This window comes from Eptatretus burgeri, chromosome 15, assembly GCF_056783735.1.
Source record: "Eptatretus burgeri isolate ZD-2024b chromosome 15, Ebu_testis_v1, whole genome shotgun sequence".
Taxonomy (NCBI): Eukaryota; Metazoa; Chordata; class Myxini; order Myxiniformes; family Myxinidae; genus Eptatretus; species Eptatretus burgeri.
This window is the reverse complement of record NC_140975.1, coordinates 9,493,407-9,517,436: the sequence shown is the minus strand read 5'-3', so window position 1 is coordinate 9,517,436 and position 24,030 is coordinate 9,493,407. Positions and strand designations below refer to the sequence as shown.

The 24,030-nt window shown below is 42.8% G+C and overlaps 1 protein-coding gene across 8 annotated transcripts in view; it reads right to left on the bottom strand.

The window, feature by feature from the left end:
* LOC147011455 (uncharacterized) overlaps positions 1-24,030 on the bottom strand; it is a 461,606-nt gene that overhangs the window by 43,199 nt on the left and 394,377 nt on the right. For 6 of the 8 annotated variants that reach the window (XR_015051902.1, XR_015051907.1, XR_015051920.1 and 3 more), the window contains one exon: positions 22,624-22,736. The exons of the other annotated variants lie outside the window; for them this stretch is intronic. The gene's annotated coding sequence lies outside the window, so the exon portion shown is untranslated. The remainder of the gene's footprint in view (positions 1-22,623; positions 22,737-24,030) is intronic. 8 annotated transcript variants of the gene reach the window in all.

Below are 24,030 nucleotides of genomic sequence, written 5' to 3'. Positions count from 1 at the left end.
ACCACCCACAATTTTGATGAAACTTGACCACAACCTTTATCACCCATGATGTACCAAACTTTATTCACAGCATAAAAAATATCCGCAGGTATTTACTTTCTTCTCAGTTATACATATTTTGTGGGTCGATGCCTAACAGTGGTTCCCTCGTTATCTTATCCAGCAACTAACAGGTGAGCACACAGGGGTATTGCCCCTATGTTTTTAGATCCTCGTGGAGGATCTCTAAGTCTTACTCACGTTATTGTTCTTGTGGACTTTTTTGTTTCACAGCCTACAGTTTTCATCGAAACTTCCTGAAACTTGGCATATATCTGTAAAAATACCCTGCACAGACAGTAACCATCTCCGATTTTGAAAATTCCTCCGAGAAAAAAAGTTATGACGTCAAAATATCTCCGCTAATGGAAATCGCCTAAAAAATTATCTCCGAAACTCGGCTAGCTTTTTGAATTCTGTTTGCGGGAATCGAACAGGGCATTAGCAGAGATGAATTACCGCACATATGATACATCACTATGACGTCATATCAATTTTTTATGACGTCATTCCTATTTTTTGACATTTTTTGTTTCACAGCCTACAGTTTTCATCGAAACTTCCTGAAACTTGGCGTATATATGTAAAAATACCCTGCGCAGACAGTAACCATCTCCGATTTTGAAAATTCCTCCTAGAAAAAAAATTATGACGTCAAAATATCTCCGCTAATGGAAATCGCCTAAAAAATTATCTCTGAAACTAGGCAGCTTTTTGAATTCTGTTTGCGGGAATCGAACAGGGCATTAGTAGAGAATGAATTACCGCACATATGATACATCACTATGGCATCATATCAATATTTATGACATCATTCCTATTTTTTGTTTCACAGCCTACAGTTTTCATCGAAACTTCCTGAAACCTGGTGTATATATGTAAAAATACCCTGCGCAGACAGTAACCATCTCCGATTTTGAAAATTCCTCCTAGAAAAAAAAGTTATGACGTCAAAATATCTCCACTGATGGAAATCGCCTAAAAAATTATCTCCGAAACTAGGCAAGTTTTTTGAATTCTTTTTGCGGGAATCGAACAGGACATTAGCAGAGATGAATTACCGCACACATGATACCTCACTATGATGTCATATCAATTTTTATGACGTCATTCCTATTTTTTGACATTTTTTGTTTCACACCCCAGAGTTTTCATCCGATCTTCGTGAAACTTGCCATGTATATGCAGAAAGCCCACGCGCAGGCGGTAACCATCTCTGATTTTGGAAATTCTTCCGAGAAAAACAGTTGACGTCATAATATCGCCGCTAATGGAAATCGCCTATACCATAATCTCCGAAACTAGGAAAACTGTTTGAATTTTGTTTGCGAGAATCAAGCCGGGCATTAGCACAGATAATTTATCGCAAACCTGATACATCACAATGACGTCATATCTGTTTTTATGACGTCATCATTAAGAGAACGAGGATCTTAGCTCATTTGAGCTTGTTATTTATGAAGGTGACCGGCAAAGGACAGCAATTCTTAATTCTGGCGAAGATCCGAATCTGGATCCAGATGCGAGAGTTTTTTTCAGTCCTTCTTCACCATTGAGAGATAGGGTGAAAAACAATATATAGCACAATATCTTAAAAGGTTATGGATGGATTCGGACAAAACATGGTGCACAAGTTGGGTGAGTGACAAGGTCGAATTATTTCGTTTTTGGTGAAGTTCCGAATCTGGATCCAGATCCAATAATTTTATAAAGCGATTCTTCACCATTGAGAAACGGGGCCAAAATCTACGTCTCAAAAAGTTGTGGAATAGTTATGACAAAACTCGGTGAATGAGTTGGTTCAGTGACAAGAACAAGCCGATTCGATTTTGGTTAAGGTCCGGATCCAGATCCGACCTGTCAGTGCGATACAAAATGTAAACTGTTCAGCTTGCGGAGCTATGCGCTCCACCGAGTGCCGTTCCGTTTCGCCAAGTCTCACTCCATGAGTGATTTTTCATTCGTTTGTTTGTCTGTTTGTGAACAGGATATCTCAAAATGTTGTTGACGGATTTGGACGAAATTTGGTGGAGAGCATGTGACACCGAACATGTGACACCGACGAAATGATTCGATTTTGGTGAATATCCGGATCCGAGAATTTTGTAAGTGATTTTTCACCATTGAGAAACATGGCCAACGAGAGGGGGGAGCACTCGGTGGAGTGCAAAACCTCCGCAGCCAATACTGCGAGGTCACTCAAGTGAACCCGATATCCTATTCATTCAATTTGACGTCAACAGTGCTCACAGAGTTATAGTTTGCAACTTTCCCTTTTACTTTTAACTTTTACATTCTCAATTCATTCATCATAACTAGATTCCTTGAGACAGAAATTGATTTTACGTGGGTATATCCACCGGAAGTTCCAAAATCAGCCGCAATTATAATTTTGGCATGTTTTTTGTTGGAAATCACTTATAACATGTAGAAATGCAAAAAAAAATTCGAAATTTTGTTGAAAAAAAAAGTTGCAAAAATTTTTTTCTCTAACAATTTTTTTTTTTTGGGGGGGGGTGGAAATCACGTAAAACATGTAGAAATGCAAAAAAAAAAAAAAAATTAAAATATTTTTCAAATTGAGCGCCATAGCGGCCATATTGGATTTTGGACCAAGTCCAAAATTTAATGGCATGATCCTTGGACGAGACCTAACACCCCCACCAAGTTTCGTCGAAATCCGTCGAGGAGTTTTTCCGTAATACTGTTCATAAACAAACAAACAAACTAGAGGGGGAGCACTCTGTAGAGTGCAAAACCTCCGCCGCCAATACTGCGAGGTCACTCAAGTGAACCCGATATCCTATTCATTCAATTTGACGTCAACAGTGCTCACAGAGTTATATCACAGAGTTATAGTTATCACAGAGAACTTTCCCTTCGACTTTTAACTTTTACATTCTCAATTCATTCATCATAACTAGATTCCTTGAGACAGAAATTGATTTTACGTGGGTATATCCACCGGAAGTTCCAAAATCAGCCGCAATTATAATTTTGGCATGTTTTTGTTGGAAATCACTGAAACATGTAGAAATGCAAAAAAAAAAAAAATCGAAATTTTGTTGAAAAAAAAGTTGCAAAAAAAATTTTCTCGAAAAATTTTTTTTGGGGGGGAGGGGGGGTTGGAAATCACTTAAAACATGTAGAAATGCAAAAAAAAAAAATTCTAATATTTTTCAAATTGGCCACCATAGCGGCCATATTGGATTTTGGACCAAGTCCAAAATCTAATGGCATGATCCTTGGACCATACCTAATCCCCCCACCAAGTTTCGTCAAAATCCGTTGAGGAGTTTTTCCGTAATACTGTTCACAAACAAACAAACAAACAAAAAAATAAACCAATGTCACCTGCAGGGTGACCCGTATCTTGCCAAAAGGTGACCACGTGTGACTTCTTTAAGGTCACACTGAGGTGAACAGAGCTGCTATCCACCAGGAGCGACTCCTTGAGGAATATCTGCCGACGAGAGATTCTGATGAGAATCGTTCTACAGAGTAACCATGAAAAATATGCATTTGCCTCATAACGTCACCAAATGACATCATAATGTCTCAAGCTTGACATATCTAGAAAGCACTCATCGAGGTGTTCAATTTGAGGACTACACGATATGGTTCCTAAAACTTGAAAATTTGACCTTGGGGTCAAATATGTTTGACCTCAGGCGCTAACCATGAAGGTCAAGGCCAATAGCCACCAAAATTTAATCAGCTGAGCGCCAGACCATGAACTTTATTCCCATGAAGTTTGAAGACGATCCGATCAAAATTATTCAAAAAATAAGGGTTTCGTCGACTCCCCTGATTTGCGACAAAGTGACCTTGACCTTTGACCTTGACCTTCAAAATTTTATGCACTGAAAGGGACCTCTATAGGCCTCTGATATGCGAAGTTACAAAAATTTCCAATGATAACGGTGCTCTGCAGAATTTTTTATACGTAATTACAGACAAACAAACAAAAAAAAAACGTACAAGCTGACTTACATATCTTGCAAAAACTTCGTTTTGGCAAGATAACAAACAAACAGAAAGGGGTGAAAACAGTAACCTCTGATCTTCGATGGCGGAGGTTAACAAACAAACAAACAGAAAGGGGTGAAAACAGTAACCTCCATCCATCTTCGATGGCGGAGGTTAACTAGAGGGGGAGCACTCGGAAGAGTGCAAAACCTCCGCCGCCAATACTGCTGGGTCACTCAAGTGAACCTTATATCTTATTCATTAAATATGATGTCAACAGTGCTGACAGTTAAAGTTCTTTTCTCCAACATTTTTTTTTGGGGGGGGGGGTTGGAAATCACTTAAAACATGCAGAAATGCAAAAAAAAAGAAATCTAAATTTTGTTGAAAAAAAAGTTGCAAAATTTTTTTTTCTCTAACAATTTTTTTTTGAGGGGGGGGGGAGGTTGGAAATCACTTAAAACATGTAGAAATGCAAAAAAAAAAAAAATTAAATATTTTTTCAAAATGGCCGCCATAGCGGCCATATTGGATTTTGGACCGAGTCCAAAGTCTAATGGCATGGTCCTTGGATCATACGTAATCCCCCCACCAAGTTTCGTCGAAATCTGTCGAGGAGTTTTTCCGCAATACTGTTCACAAACAAACAAACAAACAAACAAACAGAAAGGGGTGAAAACAGTAACCTCCGATCTTCGATGGCGGAGGTTAATAACGAAATATTGTTACGAATCTGGAAGCCTTGTGCACAGAGACAGACAGCCGTCCCCATTGCTTAGTTATTTCGACAAGTATGTGTTTATAGTTAGGGCCCCCTACCTGTGTCTAATGGGAATTACATGTGTGTGCTGCAAAGTACTTTTTTAGTCAGGGTTTTTGCAATACAAATCGAGCCTCCAGCCAACCGAAACCATCACTTCTTCACTTCGCACATCGCGCCATTACACACGAGTGTCCAGCCACGTACGTGGGCGGAGATTTCCATCACCTCAGATCGGGACTCCGCCCAGAAAGGCAGGGGCGTGTCCCTTGTCCAATCACGCACGGAGAGTGACTTTCCCACGACACCCCGGCCAATGAGGGTTGAGATGGCCACAGAGAGCGACTTTCCCACGACACCCCGGACAATGAGGGTGGAGACCGCCTCAGATGGCGATTTTCTCACCCCGGACAAGAAAGCTATAAAGGAACGCCAGGCTGGGGAGGTTGGTCGTCTTGGGGGTCATGGGTCTTGGTGCTGGCTGGTTCGTCTGGTCCTGGGTCATCGTCGTCTCTGATCTTCTCCTTGGTCTTGTTTGATTGGTGCGTGGCCGGTTGGAGAGCGCGGTACCTGGTGCTTGGAGCGGCATCATGTTGCGGGTTCGAGTCTCGCCGAGCCGGATCGTCTAAGACCACACGAGGTGGACAGGTCCAAGCACAGGCTCTGGTCTCCAGCTCACCTTTCCACGAGCTGGAAGCCTTCAATAAAGACCAGACGGGGTCCATTTATTTGGGTGTGTGTCTGTGTGTGGGCCCATCTTCAAGTAGAATTGTTTAAGTGCCTTGTACATACCTGCATTGCTTTTAGTCGGTTTAACTCTGCTCTCTGTGTCCCCCTCCCTTATAAATAAACCCCTGTTAAATGTACCAGCTCGTTTTCTGTGCTTTCCTCCATTGGCCTAGCATGGTCCATATTGAGAATTAGTAAGGCCATTCGGGCCGGTAAATTGTTCATTTGGTCCGGCACGGCTTTGGTAACTTCCGCTCGGTTACGCCGGATCCGAGTCGGTGATAGCGACTCGATTCGGACAAAGTCGGCCGAGGATGTGGTTTCCCCGGGAGTTGGATGACGCGAGTACTTAGGTAAATTGGAGTTAGACAAGTGGACCCTCCCTCACGCCGTCGAAATATTGGCGACCACGGTCCTCTCAGTGACCAGTGACCTTTCGGAGTTGTCCTAGAGTCAGGACCTAAATTCCGGGTGTTCGGTGGGAGATGACTCCACTGCTCCACCTACGAGTAGTGGTCGTTTATCGCCACCAAACCCCGGCCCACAACAATATTGGCAGGATTTCGTAAACAGTTGTGGATGGATTCGGACGAAACTTGGTGGGCAGTTTGAATATGTAACAAGGAAGAATTGGTTCGATTTTGGTGAAGATCCGAATCTGGATCCGAGAATTTTGTAAGTGAATTTTCACCAGAGAGCGATTGGGCAAAAAGGATATATTGTTACAGATCTGGCAGCCTTTTGCACACAAACAGACAGCAGTCCCTAAGCTTAGTTATTTCGAAGAGTATGTGTTTTGCAGTTGGAATACTTCCTTCTGTCTAATGGGAATTTCATGTGTGCGCTACGAGTTATTTTTTAGTTAGGTTTTTATAAAACAACAACAATGGCACCATCCCTGACTCAACCCGGTCGCCATTGCCCACGTGTTTTTGGCTGAAGGCATGGGCGGAGCCTCCATCGCCTCAGATCCAACACCGCCCCAGAAAGGTGGGAGTTGCCCCGCCTAAAGTGGGCCTGTCCAATGGGAGACGACAAGCATATCGCGCGATGGAACCGTCCAATCAGGAGGCAAGTGCCGAGGAAAGAAACCGCTCCCACCTCAAGAGAGTAAGAGTGATCGTGGCGACTGCTGAGCGTCTGCAGTCTTGGTGGTGATTGGCTTCGTCTGCAGTCTTGGTGGCGATTGGCTTCGTCTGCAGTCTTGGTGGCGATTGGCTTCGTCTGCAGTCTTGGTGGCGATTGGCTTCATCTGCAGTCTTGGTGGCGATTGACTTCGTCTGCAGTCTTGGTGGCGATTGGCTTCGTCTGCAGTCTTGGTGGCGATTGGCTTGGTCTGCGGTCATGGTGGCTTGGTCTCATTCGTGGGCCGTGGACTTCGGGTCGTGGGTACGAGTCCCACCGTGGTGGTTTGGAGTCGGTGTGACCACACGATGCGGGAATGTACCCCGGCCCGGCTCTACCGAATAAAGACCCACGGGGTCCAGTTTCTTTTGGGTGTGTGTGTGTGTGTGTGTGTGTGTGTGTGTGTGTGTGTATGTGTGTGTGTGTGTGTGTGTGTATGTATGTGTCCGTGGGCCCCGTCTGTAAGTAGAATCGTTAAGTGCCTTGTTCATTGTACATTACATTTCTTTATTCGTGATAACTCTGCTCTGTGTCTCCCTTCCTGATTATTGCCGATTGTAAAATAAACCCCCGTGTTAAATGTTCCAGTTCGTTGTTCGTGTTTTCCTTCATTGACCCAGCACGGTTCGGATTTGAGAAATAGTAAGGCCTTTCGTGCCGTAAATTGTTCATTTGGACCGACGGATCTTGGCAATCCCCGCTCGGTTTACACCCGGATCGGGCTCGGTAAATGGTCCGTTCCACCCGAGGTCCGTCGAGGGTGTGGTTTTCCCTGGTAGTTGGACGACGTGGGTATTTAGGTATATTGAAATTAGGCAAGTAACCCTACCCCCACGCCATCGAAATATTGGCGATCACGGTCTGCTCAGGCAATGGTTCTCAACCTGGGGGTCGCGAGATTGTTTTCAGGGGTCGTGGGAAGGTTGTCAAAACAAATAAACAAGCAGTCATAGACTGGTACTTACGAAATCGTCAACTTGACCTCTGACCTTGTCAAATAAAAGCTGTCTCTCGAGAAGGTAGCGGCGCAAACCAGAAGTTTCTACGATGATTCTGTACCAAACCATCAAAAATCGAATGTTTGACCTCACTGTGACCTTGACCTTTGACCGATTTTGACCAAAATCTAATCAGCACTCGCCATCACCCTCCTGAATCACATGGTGCAATTTGACATTGGTAGCTTATTCCGTTCTCGAGTTATCATGCGTACAAACAAACAAACACACACAAACAAACAAACACACAAACAGATGACGGAAGTCATCAATATACTTACGAAATCTTTAGATTTTGTAAGTAACAAACAAATATATAATAAAGAAATTCATAAATATTTTTTGAAAATGATTTTTCAATGAAATCTCCCATACCAATGTTATAATGTAGTCATTATGAAACAGATTTGAGCAGCAAGTGAAATTAGTGTGTGTGTGTGTGTGTGTGTGTGTGTGTGTGTGTGTGTGTGTGTGTGTGTGTGTGTGTGTGTGTGTGTGTGTGTGTGTGTGTGTGTGTGTGTAAGAGAGAGAGAGAGAGAGACAGACAGACAGACAGACAGACAGCACAGCGGCAGGTGCTGAAAGTCAATGTTAGTGCTAGCTAACTACTGCAAGGTGGCTGAATATGGATCGGTGGCTTGTCAAAAAACGTCTGCCAGCTCAAGATGCGGACCAAGACGACACATGTGAAGATGGACCAACTATTACAAGTTCAACTGAAAAACGTAAGGCGCCAGCGGCAGATTTGGCCTCCAACAAGCGTCGGAAACATCAGACTGACTTTCTGCAGTACGGATTCACATGCCTAGCCAAAAATGAAGTGGAATATCCACAGTGTGTTCTGTGTTCAAAAGTGCTTGCTCACGAAAGCTTGAAACCAGTGAAATTGAAGAGACATTTACAAACCAAACACCCATCCTACATTGACAAACCATTAGATTTTTTTCGTCGTAAGGAGGGAGAACTACAGAGCCAAAAGACGACTGTACGTGAGCACTCTACAATCCCTGTCAAAGCCCTGTTGGCGTCATATGAAGTGGCATACCTGGTTGCTCAATCCAAAAAGCCCCATACTATTGCAGAGAGCCTGATCCACCCCACAGTGATTGCAATGACCAGAGCTATGCATGGTGAAAAATAGCTAGCACACTTGAGACTATTCCACTGTCTAATGACACAATGGCAAGGCGCATTGGTGAAATGGCCAACGACATTAAAGAGCAGCTCATTGACCGAGTGAAGAAAAGTGGAAGATTTTCCCTCCAAACTGACGAAACAACAGATGTTTCCAGTGATGCACAGTTACTTGTTTTTGCAAGATACAGCTACGAGGGGAAAATGTATGAGGATATGTTGTTTTGCTCGACACTTGAAGGAACTTGCACTGGTCGTGACATTTTTTACAAACTGGACAGTAAAATGCGCGAGGAGGGGCTAAGTTGGGAAAATTGCATCTCTGTGTGTACAGATGGAGCTGGCGCCATGCAGGGGACAAGAAGGGGACTGAAAGCTAAAGTTTTGGAAGTGGCGCCGCATGTCAAATTCACTCATTGCATTATTCACAGAGAGGCCCTCGCCAGCAAGAACCTCGAGCCACAACTCTGCAATGTTCTCCAAACAGCAATTAAAGTGGTGAACTTCATCAAATCCCGTCCGGTGAATACCAGACTGTTTGCCACACTCTGCCAGGAAATGGGATCGGAACACGAATCTCTACTATTTCACACAGAGGTCAGAAGGCTATCATGGGGGAAAGTTTTAACCAGACTGTTTGAACTGCATGAGGAGGTTCGCATTTTCCTCTCAGATTGTGGCTCCCCCCTCGCTGACCACCTGACCGACCCCACATGGGTTGCATATCTGGCATATCTGGCCTTGCATATCTGGCAGGCATATTTGATAAACTAAACAGTCTAAACTTGTCTCTCCAAGGCCCAAACACCAATGTCCTCACGCTCTCTGACAAGGTTACAGCGTTTACTAAGAAGCTTGAGCGGTGGGCAGCGCGAGTCGAAGAAGGCAGTGTGGAAATGTTCCCTGAGCTCGAGGACTTCATGGACAAATTTGACATAAGCATCCAAACAATAAAAGGACTTATTGCTACTCACCTCAGAAGCCTGCTTGGCCACTTCAATAGGTACTTCCCAAAAGACGACACCCCAGAGAGAAACGACTGGATACGCCAGCCTTTCATCAACTCATCTGCCCGACACCCGTCATCGGAGCTTGAGGATGTGCTCTTGGACCTCTCCTCTGACCGCACATTAAAGACCGCTTTTGCCTCATCCACACTGGAGGAATTCTGGCTGTCAGTAGCCACAGAATACCCAGGACTATCAAAGGCTGCAATTGATATACTTATTCCATTTGGATCTACATACCTTTGTGAGAAGACCTTTTCCTCACTGACATTTATCAAGAACAAATACAGATCATGGCTCATTAGAGTTGAGGATGATCTTCGTGTTGCAGTCTCCAGCTTAAAACCAAGAATACAGCTGCTTTGTTCAAAGAAACAGGCCCAGCCATCCCACTAAAATGAGTAAGTGAATACTATCTGACAAGCCTGTGCCTTTACAGATGTAACTGTTAAAAAAAGAATTATTGTGTGTTATTGTGTTCAATTATTGTGAGTCAGTATTATCGGAATTATTGTGTTCAATTATTGTGAGTCAGTATTATATGAATGATTGTGTTCAATTATTGTGAGTCAGTATTATCTGAATTATTGTGTTCAATCTGAAAACAAATGAAACTGAAAACCCATTGAGAATCGTTGTTATAAAGGGGAAAATGCAAAACGAGATGAATGATAATATAATAGGCTACAAGCCTACAACAGGCATAACTGTGATAAGAACTGTGAATGAACTGAGAATAATAAGCCTGTAGGGACAGTGAGAGGTATTTGCACTGTGCTTAAAGCTGTTTTGCAGGCCCAGCTTTATGAGAATGAATGATAATAGCCTATTGCCATCAGCTTGTAAAGCAGTCCTGTCGCCTCCTTCACAATGAGTTGTGCTGTCGGATCTTGAATAAAATTTAAAACTGTACTTAAAGCCAAATTGATTTAGTTTTTGTTTTGTCGTTTTGTTTTTTTGTATATTTTTGGTCAGTAATGCAAGGTTTGTGTACGTCTGGTAGCGTCATGTGTGATAGTAACCTCTGTCTGCAGCAGAGGGTCGCTCAATCTTCCAGTCTGTGTCCCGTGCATAAATAGGCTACATACCGCTCTTTGCAATCACAGAAGCCTTTTTTATGAATGTGGCTGGTTGTTTATACTGTGTTATACATCAGAGTGTAAATAATTAATTTGTGATGCCAGTTTAGTTTAGTTTAGTTCTGTTTAGTTTTAACAGCTGGCAGTACCTTGGCATTGACCAATGTGCTCCAGGCACTGTGGATTTTTTTATGCGCTCCGTTACGTCACTGCAGTGTGTTTCAAGTGTGAGTCGGGAGGGGGGTCGCCAACCCCAACTTAAATTTTTTGGGGGGTCGTGGCTCTAAAAGGTTGAGAACCACTGCGCTAAGGGATCCGTGAACTCTCAGACTTATCCAAGAGTCACGACCTAAATTCCGGGTGTTCGGTGGGAGACGACTCTACTGCTCCACCTAGTGGTCGTTTATCGCCGTCGAACCCTGGCCCACAATATTGCATGTTATCTCAAAAAGTTATGGATGGATTCGGCTGAAACTTGGTGGACGAGTTGCTAAGGTGACATGAACAAGCCGATTGAATTTTACTTCAGGTCTGAATCCAGATCCGGCCTTGGAGGGATATAAAACATAAACTAATTAGTCTGGCAGAGGTATGCAATCCACTGAGTGGTCGTTCTAGTTAATACTGTGTGTTTGTCGAGGCCTTTTCTATATTCATGCTTTGTAGTTTCCCCATGGTTACTTGGTGTAAATGTCATGTGGTGTGAGTGTAAATCCTGGCCCAACTGAGAGCTCGAGTTGAAGAATGAGGAGTCCAAGGTGGATGGCGCCATCTTTTGGTCCGATAGCTCGATGGCTGTATGGAGTTGAAGCACTCAATGCACTCGTCCGTTCATCGTGGTACCTCGGCTTATCTCACCTCTCCTTTATCTTGGCTACATAGGAATCCACGTGAATGTCTGCTTTTCGGTTTACAATTCATAAATTCTTACATTCTCATTTCTAATGGAATTTCTTAGTGGTGTAAATGTTTCGTGTTTACCCTAACCTTCCAGGAGAGGGTGGTCTTTACTTTCTTTCAACAAATATGTTTTAAAACTGAGAATCTGTGGGAGGAGGAGAGACGTGTGAGTAGGGATGGGAGATTGTACAACGACAAGACGAAGATCCATTTTCTATGGACAAAATTCAAAAACCCAAAGAGAGATGGGAAAATGAGGAGGGGCAGCATGAGGGGAGGGGCGAAGGAGTACAGTTGCAGAAAATGCATCGTCACGGTCACGTGGTTTATTTATCATGAACGAAAGTAAGAATTGATTTTAGTTTGACCTCAATTGTGGGATCGTGATTTGAGATAGTCCGATATTCCTGTTGGGTTGGGCTCATCCCACAATGCTCAGGAGTTTATAGATCGATATATTGCATACATATGGGATCCATAACCAGGACAACGAGGAAGATACTGTAGTTATTATGAGAGGCATTCAAAAAGTGATAAGAACGAAACAATATCCAAGATGTGGCAACTTTTAACAACAAAAAACATACATATATATATATATATATATATATATATATATATATATATATATATATATATATATATATATATACACATACATACATACATACATACCGAATATAGATTTTTTTTTTTTTTAAGAAGAATGCACTTCCAACCAAAATTAAAAAAAACTCGATCGCCTCCGCTAATTTGAGCAAAAAAGCGAGAGCAGAGGGCTGGGCCTGAGACCGGGTCTGTTCTAGCTTTTTTGCTCAAATTAGCAGAGGCAATCAAATTTTTTATATTTTGGTTGGAAGCATCTTCTTCTTATTTAAAAATGTTGTCACCCAACTACCCCAATCTTCTACAATATAAATAAATTTCAATATATATATATATATATACATATATATACATATATATACATATATATATACATATATATATATATATATATATATATATATATATACATACATATACATATTATCTCTCACCTCATCAATGAAATCCAGGTGTCTAGGATTATATAAATAAATCGACTCCTCCCATGCACTTCCAGCCAAAGAAGCTGCACTAAAGCAAAGCAACCATGAAAGGCGACCCAAGGTAAGCCCATTGCAGTTTCAAACCCTTCCCAGAGTTCCTCCACAGTGTAATCCAAATCCATTGGGAACATACTATGTACAGTGTCGGTGCTGTTTGAAACAAGCTAAAAGCCAATTGTTTTTTGAGGGCAATAGGTCATAAGGTCAAAGGTTATGTTCACATAAATAGCAATTTTCAACCGATTCACTTGATATCTATATCTGGTACTGCATATCGATATATATGTATCTTCTTCTTCTTCTTTCGGCTGCTCCCGTTAGGGGTTGCCACAGCGGATCATCCATCTGATCCGCATAGTGATTTGGCACATGTTTTACACCGGATGCCCTTCCTGACGCAACCCTGGTCGCCTCTTACGACACAGGGATATGGTACACCTATTTTAACCGGGGTATACACCGGCACAGTACACTGGTACTCATTTCGCCGACCTCGGAAGGATGACAGGCTGAGTCAACCCCCTGGTGTATTAATTCAGTGGCCCAACGGGGCTTGAACTCAGGACCTTTTGGATCCCAAGCCGTTGCCCTAACCATTGCGCCAACACCAGGGATATATCGATATATATGTATACATATATATATATACATATATATATACATATATACATATATATATATATATATATATATATATATATATATATACATACATATACATATTATCTCTCACCTCATCAATGAAATCCAGGTGTCTAGGATTATATAAATAAATCGACTCCTCCCATGCACTTCCAGCCAAAGAAGCTGCACTAAAGCAAAGCAACCATGAAAGGCGACCCAAGGTAAGCCCATTGCAGTTTCAAACCCTTCCCAGAGTTCCTCCACAGTGTAATCCAAATCCATTGGGAACATACTATGTACAGTGTCGGTGCTGTTTGAAACAAGCTAAAAGCCAATTGTTTTTTGAGGGCAATAGGTCATAAGGTCAAAGGTTATGTTCACATAAATAGCAATTTTCAACCGATTCACTTGATATCTATATCTGGTACTGCATATCGATATATATGTATCTTCTTCTTCTTCTTTCGGCTGCTCCCGTTAGGGGTCGCCACAGCGGATCATCCGTTTGATCCGCATAGTGATTTGGCACATGTTTTACGCCGGATGCCCTTCCTGACGCAACCCTGGTCGCCTCTTACAACACAGGGATATGGTACACCTATTTTAACCGGGGTATACACCGGCCCAGTACACTGGTACTCATTTTGCCGACCTCGGAAGGATGACAGGCTGAGTCAACCCCCTCGTGTATTAATTCAGTGGCTCAACGGGGCTTGAACTCAGGACCTTTTGGATCCCAAGCCGCTGCCCTAACCACTGCGCCAACACCAGGCTACATATATACACATATATATATATATATATATATATATATATATATATATATATATATATATATATATATATATATATATATATATATATATATATATATATATATATATATATATATATATATATATATATATATATATATATATATATATATATATATATATATATATATATATATATATATATATATATAAACGAAAACCACGGTCCAACCATCCATCCATGAAGTTGTGTGACGATGTTGATTCACGACATACTGTTTGAATTATTTCCGAGTTTGTGGTTTCGTGTCGCGCTATCTTCGACTTTGTTCTGCGCTCGAGTAACGTGATATTCGGCTGACATTATCTCAAAGACCATTTGAGGTGCATGGTACAAAAAAAAATTAATAAAATGGTTCTGAAACAGTGAAATCGTATTCCACTTACTGCATTAAAGTAAAATTACTACTGATACTCTGCATCAGTTCCTTTCTCAAACACACCCACCCCAACATGTCGCGCAGAGCGTGGGTTATGCTAGTACTGTTTGAACGTGAGTTTGACCATGAGTACATCTATTAATTTCTTATTATTGGATCTTGAGTATGTCTATTAATTACGGACTTTTGAAACATACCTTTTGACATGTTGACCTTTCGAGCCTACACCTTTTAGATCTCTTTATACCCTTTGGACCATTTAAGACCCATTATACCCTTTAAACCTTTACACCCTTAAGACACCTGATACCCAGAAGTCCATTAAGACCCATGATAACCAAAAGACCCTTTCAGACTGTTTAAGACCCTGAAGACACTGAAGGCCCTAAAGACCTGAGACCCTTTATATCCCCAAAAGCTGGGAGATCGTTGAGAACACAAAGCATCTTCAGACGCTTTATAATCCTAAGACGCTTTAAGACATCTAAGTCCCATAATACCTCAAAGACCCCTTAGCCCCTTTATAACCCTAATACCCTCAAAGGCCCCGAAGATCTCTTTGACCCCTCAGATCCTTAAAATCCATCAAAAGAGAGAGAAAAGGCCCACGTGATAAAGACAAAACGATATTCATGATAACAATTTTACTCCATTATAATCAAACTAGCAAATACAACCCCTCACTTAATTGACAGGAATATTGAGGAGGGAAAAGGAAGAGAAAGAGAGAGAGAGAGAGAGAGAGAGAGAGGGGAGAGGGAGATGGGGGAGGGGGAGGGGTAGTGAGGGACTTAAGGGGGTGAGGAAGGTGGGAAGAGCAAGGAAGAGGAGATGGGTGGGGAGAGCGACGCCTCACCAAACATCGCCATACACTCCACGAGGGTGGGTGAGAGAGAGGAGGATTGGGGAGCGAGGAAGGGGGAAGTGAGGAGGGGGAGAGAGGAAGGGAGGAGGTAAGCATGAGGGGAAGGGGGTTCTGGACTTGCAGGGGAGGACAGAGGTGGGAGGAAGCAGGGGAAGGGGTGGGAGGAGGTGCAGGGTGGGAGGACGGACCCGGAATTGCATTGAAAAAGTCCCACATGGCATAGAGAACGGTCCCATATTGGGGTTAAACAATCAGTGACCTTGTGACGAATAAGCTCGTTCTGATATAACCGTGGCGGAGGCTGACATGGATGAGAGGTGTCGAGTTCATCTCATCATAGCACATTAAATGTGTGTTTCCCAATCGCGCTGTTCATCTTTTGAGAGTGCTTTAAATGTGTGTTTCCCAATCGGCCTGTTCCCGGATTTTGTCACAGGTTGTGACCAAAGTGCCGTCATTCTTGTAAAATTAATTTGATGAAGAATTGCAGTTTTTATTGTGACGTTAACCCTCCTCGTGTGAAAATAATTTTGCACGGTGCATTGGCTATCTATAATTGTATATATTGAAGGATCAAAACCGTTGAGAGTCCCACTTTGACTAGGGTGGATGATCAGCAAGGTGGACATGTTGAGGGAAAGTAAATAAGGATCTGGTGTTGGAATCAGAGTTGTTTTCTTCCTCATGATTCACACATTAAAAAGAATCCCTGGGCTTTCCTGGCACTTTGTCAAGGTGGGAGATTGGAGTGGGGTTGGGGAGATGGGACATGATTCATTTCAAATGGAAAAAGTTTTGCTTTGATCACCAAACTGTTATGATTTTGTGAATCATTTCAGGAAAGACAATTGCAACAGAAAGGAAAAAAAACAATAAGGGAATATTTTTTATCAGGCTTCCAAGCTAACAGGTGTGAAGTCTATTCTTGTTCGGATTATAATTATTTTTTTATCCACACACCCCTCCTGGGTTGGGGTGAAATCCCCAAAAATGCAATTACAGGCACATGAAAACATTTTTTTAAATGAAACTTTGTATATGCAATCAATATTGGGGTATGCATGAAATATGTAATGATTTTTTTTGATTTGAACCCCACTTCATATCCCAGGGGGTGGGGACTTCAGGTCACGAGGGTCAAAACGAGGGAAAAAAATTTCAGTCAAAATTTGCTTTTCGGTCATTTTGGTGGAACTTTTTGCCATCTTTCAATTTCACTTTAGGTGGGAAGTGTGGGGATTTGCGACAGTGTGCTATCGACTTCATCCTAGTTATTAATTACGAACAGAGTACCTGCCCCATGGGCGATTTTGTTCCAAGCATGCAGCATGATCTTCTGACGCATATATTTAAGTGGGCGGTGTATAGGTAACTGACAGCTCTGTATATGCTAAAAAATAATAATAACCCCGGTAACGTGCATGAAGCAAAAACATACCTACTGCTTATAATTCAAAACACCTCACTGACATGGGGACAGGAATACTGCACTGTAAATGGTGGAGACTTGTAATACCCTCCCCCCACCTGGAGGTGGCGCTATATGATACACATTCCCAAAGAGAATTTGTATCCCTCCTCCTTCACCCCAAAGACCACCGGCAAAGGTAAAAACCAAAAGAAGTGAAAAATTTGGGTCATGCGGATCCTCTGTAGTAAGTCTGGATGTAATCGGCCCAGAACTGTAGGAAGAGGAGCGCAACAAACAAAGACACACACAAATACCGTTCTGTGAATTATAGTAACTTGTGCATGCCCGTAGGTGCAAACAAACAAACAAACAAAAACTTTCAAACTGCGTGCCAGAAACAACAACCACACAGGCCGTTCCTTCGCTCTCACGTGCCCGAACATGCGTGCCGGTACGTGCGTGGCCGTACGTGCAAAAAAAAACTTTCAAACCGCGAGCCAGAAACAACAAAATTCACAGGCCGTTCCTTCGCTCTCGCGTTCTCGCGACAACCACACTTCCACACACAGAGTTAATTAAAATCCAAATTAAAATCAAGCTTACCTCCCTGTCTTTGCTTGCCATGACATTCGCTGCCATGTAACCGGCACGGCCTGTGACGTCACGTCGTCCGGCCGCGCACCGGCCTACGCAGCAACGTGTCATGTCATTGGCTGGTAAATAAATGGCCGCAGCCACGTGTCATGTCATTGGTTTGTAAATAAATGGCCATAACTTGGGAAGCACTTGTTCGATTAATATCAAACCTTGAAAAGGCACATCCTCAGGTCCCCAGAAATATACAGTGGGGAGAACAAGTATTTGATACACTGCCGATTTTGCAGGTTTTCACACTTACAAAGCACGTAGAGGTCTGTAATTTTTATCATAGGTACACTTCAACTGTGAAAGATGGAATCTAAAACAAAAATCCTGAAAATCACATTGTATGATTTTAAAATAATTAATTTGCATTTTATTGCATGAAATAAGTATTTGATACATCAGAAAAACAGAACTTAATATTTGATACAGAAACCTTTGTTTGCAATTACAGAGATCAGACATTTCCTGTAGTTCTTAACCAGGTTTACACAGACTGCAGCAGGGATTTTGGCCCACTCCTCCATACAGATCTTCTCCAGATCCTTCAGGTTTCGGGGCTGTCGCTGGGCAACACAGACTTTCAGCTCCCTCCAAAGATTTTCTCTTAGGTTCAGGTCTGGAGACTGGCTAGATCACTCAAGGACCTTGAGATGCTTCTTACGGAGCCACTCCTTAGTTGCCCTGGCTGTGTTTCGGGTCGTTGTCATGCTGGAAGACCCAGCCACGCCCCATCTTCAATGCTCTTGTTGAGGGAAGGAGGTTGTTGGCCAAGATCTCGCTCTACATGGCCCCATCCATCCTCCCTTCAATACGGTGCAGTCGTCCTGTCCCTTTTGCAGAAAAGCATCCCCAAAGAATGATGTTTCCACCTCCATGCTTCACGGTTGGGATGGTGTTCTTGGGGTTTTACTCATCCTTCTTCTTCCTCCAAACACGGCGAGTGGAGTTTCAACCAAAAAGCTCTATTTTGGTCTCATCAGACCACATGACCTTCTCCCATTCCTCCTCTGGATCATCCAGATGGTCATTGGCAAACTTCAGACGGGCCTGGACATGCGCTGGCTTGAGCAGAGGGACCTTGCGTGCGCTGCAGGATTTTAATCCATGACGGCGTAGTGTGTTACTTATGGTTTTCTTTGATACTGTGGTCCCAGCTCTCTTCAGGTCATTGACCAGGTCCTACCGTGTAGTTCTGGGCTGATCCCTCACCTTTCTCATGATCATTGAGGCTTCACGAGGTGAGATCTTGCATGGAGCCCCAGACCGAGGGAGATTGAGTGTTATCTTGAACTTCTTCCATTTTCTAATAATTGTGCCAACTGTTGTTGCCTTCTCACCAAGCTGCTTGCCTTTTGTCCTGCAGCCCATCCCAGCCTTGTGCAAGTCTACAATTTTGTCCCTGATGTCCTTAGACAGCTCTCTGGTCTTGCCCATTGTGGAGAGGTTGGAGCCTGATTGATTGAGTGTGGACAGCTGTCTTTTATGCAGATAACGAGTTCATACAGGTGCAGTTAATACAGGTAAGGAGTGGAGAATGGGAGGGCTTCTTAAAGACAAAACTAACAGGTCTGTGAGAGCTGGAATTCTTACTGGTTGGTAGGTGATCAAATACTTATTTCATGCAATAAAATGCAAATTAATTAATGAAAAATCATACAATGTGATTTTCAGGATTTTTGTTTTAGATTCCGTCTTTCACAGTTGAAGTGTACCAATGATAAAAATTACAGACCTCTCCGTGCTTTGTAAGTGGGGAAACCTGCAAAATCGGCAGTGTATCAAATACTTGTTCTCCCCACTGTATCTGGCAAGTTTCAATTAGATCGGACCAGTGGTTGTTGAGAAACAGCAGTCACACACACACACACACACACACACACACACACACACACACACACACACACACACACACACACACACACACACACACACACACACACACACACACACACACACACACACACACACACACACACACACACACACACACACACACACACACACACACACACACACACATTGCTGGAATCATAGATAGATGATGATTGTTATTATAGTTGCACCGATTTTTGTGAAACGACTTTAAAATTAAAAAAAAACCTCACAGTGAGTTATACCAATCTGCACATGTTTATATCACACCTTTGGAACTTGATCCGAATGGAATTTATTTTATTTTGTCCTATATTGCTGGCCATCTTGGATTTTATACCCAACATAAAACAATCTTCCTCTACAGAACTACTAAACCGATCACCATGAAATTTATCAGACAGCTTAAGCACCCTTGGCAGTATTGAAGTGTGAGTTTTGAAGTATTGAAGTGTGAGTATAAAAAAACTCTGGAAGCTCGTTGTTGGTTGAATATGTAAGGTAATCACAAAACACTGAAATTTGGCAAATAAGTACCTTTTTGTATACAGGTCGGTCCGCTGATGCTGAATTGGCCACAGAAAGTTACATACTTCATGTATTTTATTTCCTGCTGATGACGGATTTGGACTCCATTTTATTAGAAAATCTATGAACTCCATGTGGGTGGCATATTCGAACTGATTTGAATCCAACAGCACTGCTCACACTTCAACACTTCAAGTTTTGATCATTATTACCCCCCCCCCCCCAAATCAGCAAAGGTGGAACGAGGATATGTTTTCACTCATGTTTGTCTGTCTGTTAGCGAGCACGATATCTCAAAATATAATGGACGGATTCGGACGAAACTTGGTGGACATGTTTGGTGTTTGAGAAGGACGAATCGATTCGATTTCGGTAAAGATCTGGATTAGAGAATTTTTTGAGTGATTCTTAACCATTGATAGACCGGGACAAAAACGATCTATACCACGATATCTCAATAAGTTGTGGACGGGTTATGACAAAACTATGTGGATGATCTTGTTAGATGACATGAACAAGCCCATTAGATGTTGAATGAGGTCCGGATGGAGATCCGGCCGATCAATGGGATACAAATCGTAAACTGTTCAGCTTGGCCGAGGTATCCCTCCACTGAGTGCTGTTCTCGTTATTATTATTGGGTCGCCAAAATAGGTGACCCTTATTGTCAGTAATTCTGTCTGTTTGTTTAGATGTTTGTTTGTCATCAGCATACTTGGTAGTAAACGTGGGCGGATTTTGACCAAACTTGAGTGGTCGGTACATCTTATGACCGAGTTAGTGCTTTGGAAATTGTGATGGTTGCTAGGGACGCTTTGGTTCCCCAGCAACAACCGAAAAACCTTCAAAATCGGTACCGTTCACGCCCTAGCGACTAGGTGAGTGCATCGATACGAATGAAACTTTGCAGGTTCATGGTACTCAATGAGTACTACAACTTTGCCTCAGGACATATTGACCGATTTCGCTTAGGTCAGGGGTCAAAGGTCAATGAGTGCATTGTTCGGGCAAAATGACTATTCAAAGCTCCCTTGCTCATACACGGGTTAACCAATTCGATTGCAATTTCGTAAGTACTTAGTACTAGATTAACTCAGATCAGGGGTCAAAGGTCATCGGATGCTCGGCGACCCATGGCCACCTACCGGCTTGTTATTATTATTATGATTACTATCATTGCCCCTTATTATGTTTTTTGACATGGGGATGCACATTGTGTACAGTCACAGGACATCAAACGACCGCAGCAGCTTCACCATGGGGCTTTTACAATGACGTCGGAGAAGTTCTGACCAAACTGTTCTTCCTCATTATTGACAACGACTCCACCATGAAAAAGTTTCTCGAAACCTCTTGAGTTCTGCAGTCAGGCGTGCTCTGGCTCCAATGGTGAGAATCACCACTGTTTAATAAATAATACATGCATTTAAACCAGGAAACTTTTCCAACTACCTTCTGGCAAAACAGGCAATTATAGTTAACGCCCAGGTGCTTCTTGTTTTGACATGTAATCTTATTTCATAATACATTTGCATAAGTACACAGTACAAATGCCATTGCGTTTTACCATGCGTGGCCAAATATGCACACACACATATATCCGACATTCCACTTAAATAACCAGGGGAAACAACAGAGCAAGTCATCTCACAGATACACCCCATGAATACGAAATAATGAGGTGGCCCAAAGAGCAATATACTTCTTGACAAGTCATTTTTAATGTTGTTCACTGCACGGAACTGACTTCAAAAGTCCTTTTTGTCCGGTTCTGGGAGACAGGTGAATCACCCGGTGGATCTTTTCCATTTTCGACTAATGATCTCATGGATGGAAGTCGACCTGGATCTAATGAGGGTCGTTCTTTTTTCTTTTTTTGCTGCGTACGTACGATACCTGGCTGATGGACTTCCCCGCTCGTTATCTTACAGCGAGTGCACGAGTCTCAACTTCTGCCGACCCCTCACATTCCCACCTTGTAATTACACACACCTGACTGTTAGGTCCGAAGCTCACCCTTACCCCTTCCACCGCAACTCCTCCAGTCTCTCCCTGGCCTCAATAAAGCTGATATGTACGAGTGCGTGCACCTGCTCCAGATGGTCCAATACGAGTGCACATGACGTCAGATCGTCGTCTCAGATTTCACAAAACTAAAATGGGGTTCTTCTCTACGACCTAAATCTTATCACTTTTATTGATGCCTTCATGATGGATAAAATTGTTGTGAGGTCATTCGAGATAATTTTTACAACTCGTGAACGTCAAAAACGGAAGGGAGAATGAAACACAAACCATGTGGAACCATCAGGAGTGTTTTAGTGATTATAAAATGATTATACAACAAACTTCCATGAATATAGTCGTGTAAATAGCAATTACCATTCAGGATTCCCCGTGTGCAGGACAGTAATAAGGAGGATTTTAACGTGGGGTCATCTTTTTTATTCCATACGCAAATGTTCTCTATAATCGGAGGAAGACCTTAATGCCACCACCAACAGTGAGCTCAGCTACGATATCCGGTGCGGGCATCTATGGGATTTATTTTAAAAGCCATAATCGCAGGTCCATTTTGCCATAAATAGCGATAGCACAGGTGTGAACGGTTCACCTTCGCTAGAGATCATCAGCACAACACAGTGCCCTCACCTTTTTGTCATGGCACGATTGTCCCTACAGACAGTATGCAGCTCAACCTCCTCGAGGTGGTTGCCGGTTGGTGATGTAACAGATCAGGTCCCATCACAGCAACAGCACGTGCTCTGTTAACAACAAAATCCTCATCCACCACGTAAACTCATTGCCTTGTGGATCGTATCATAACACAGACAGAGAGTAGCATCATGTGGTTGGAAATAAAAGATGAAAAAGTCAGTTATTGACATGACCATCATCAGTACAGTACCTGGATTCCAGAGGGCAGCATGATGATGATACCAGAAGGCAGACCCTTATGTGGTCCACATTTAGGTGACTCTCCTTGCTAAAATGTTGTGCTGACGTGCCATAGACCATAGGGTTCTAAAGGGCTATACTGTATTGACACGATCTCCGTCATTGGGCAGACAGTGTATGCTGTTCACCCAATAGGTGTGTGCGTGTATGTATGTATATATATATATATATATATATATATATATATATATATATATATATATATATATATATATATATATATATATATATATATTTTCTCTGGTGCAATCTCTGAAAGTCAAAGAACCACCAACTGCATGAAGCAATGTCGCCGCTCCATTGCTAGAATGAAGAACAAGTATCACCCGTGAAGGCTGGGGTTGACCTGCATGTTTCTACGGGTAGATCAATGGATGAAATCAACAGGAACGTTGATTGATCGATGCTAACTGCCATGAGAAGCAAGGAAAGCTGACTTTTCAGGTGTTAAACTTTCGTCTGTGCAAAAGAGGGTGCTGCGGATCGCGACACTGCTAACCGCAGCATCAGTCACTCTTTCTCACCAATCAGTGACTCACTCACTGGTAGAAATCTTCAGTACTTTCTAGGTGGGTTAGACAGTTGAAATTTTGCATTCTGGCATCACTCAAAACCATGATTCCATGAAAAAGAAAATCACAAAAATGTCCATAAATGTCAGGAAGTGAAAATCTCCCCAAATCAAAAGTTGGCTGATGGAGCCTTACACGCACGACCAGAAGAGGGGTGGAGCTTGGACTGTGCCTGTGGCGCATCAATCCCTCAGCTAGGAGAGGAGTGGAGCTTGGACTGTGCCTGTGGCGCATCACTCCCTCAGCTAGGAGAGGAGTGGAGCTTGGACTGTGCCTGTGGCGCATCAATCCCTCAGCTAGGAGAGGGGTGGAGCTTGGACTGTGCCTGTGGCGCATCACTCCCTCAGCTAGGAGAGGGGTGGAGCTTGGACTGTGCATGTGGCGCATCACTCCCTCAGCTAGGAGAGGAGTGGAGCTTGGACTGTGCATGTGGCGCATCACTCCCTCAGCTAGGAGAGGAGTGGAGCTTGGACTGTGCCTGTGGCGCATCACTCCCTCAGCTAGGAGAGGGGTGGAGCTTGGACTGTGC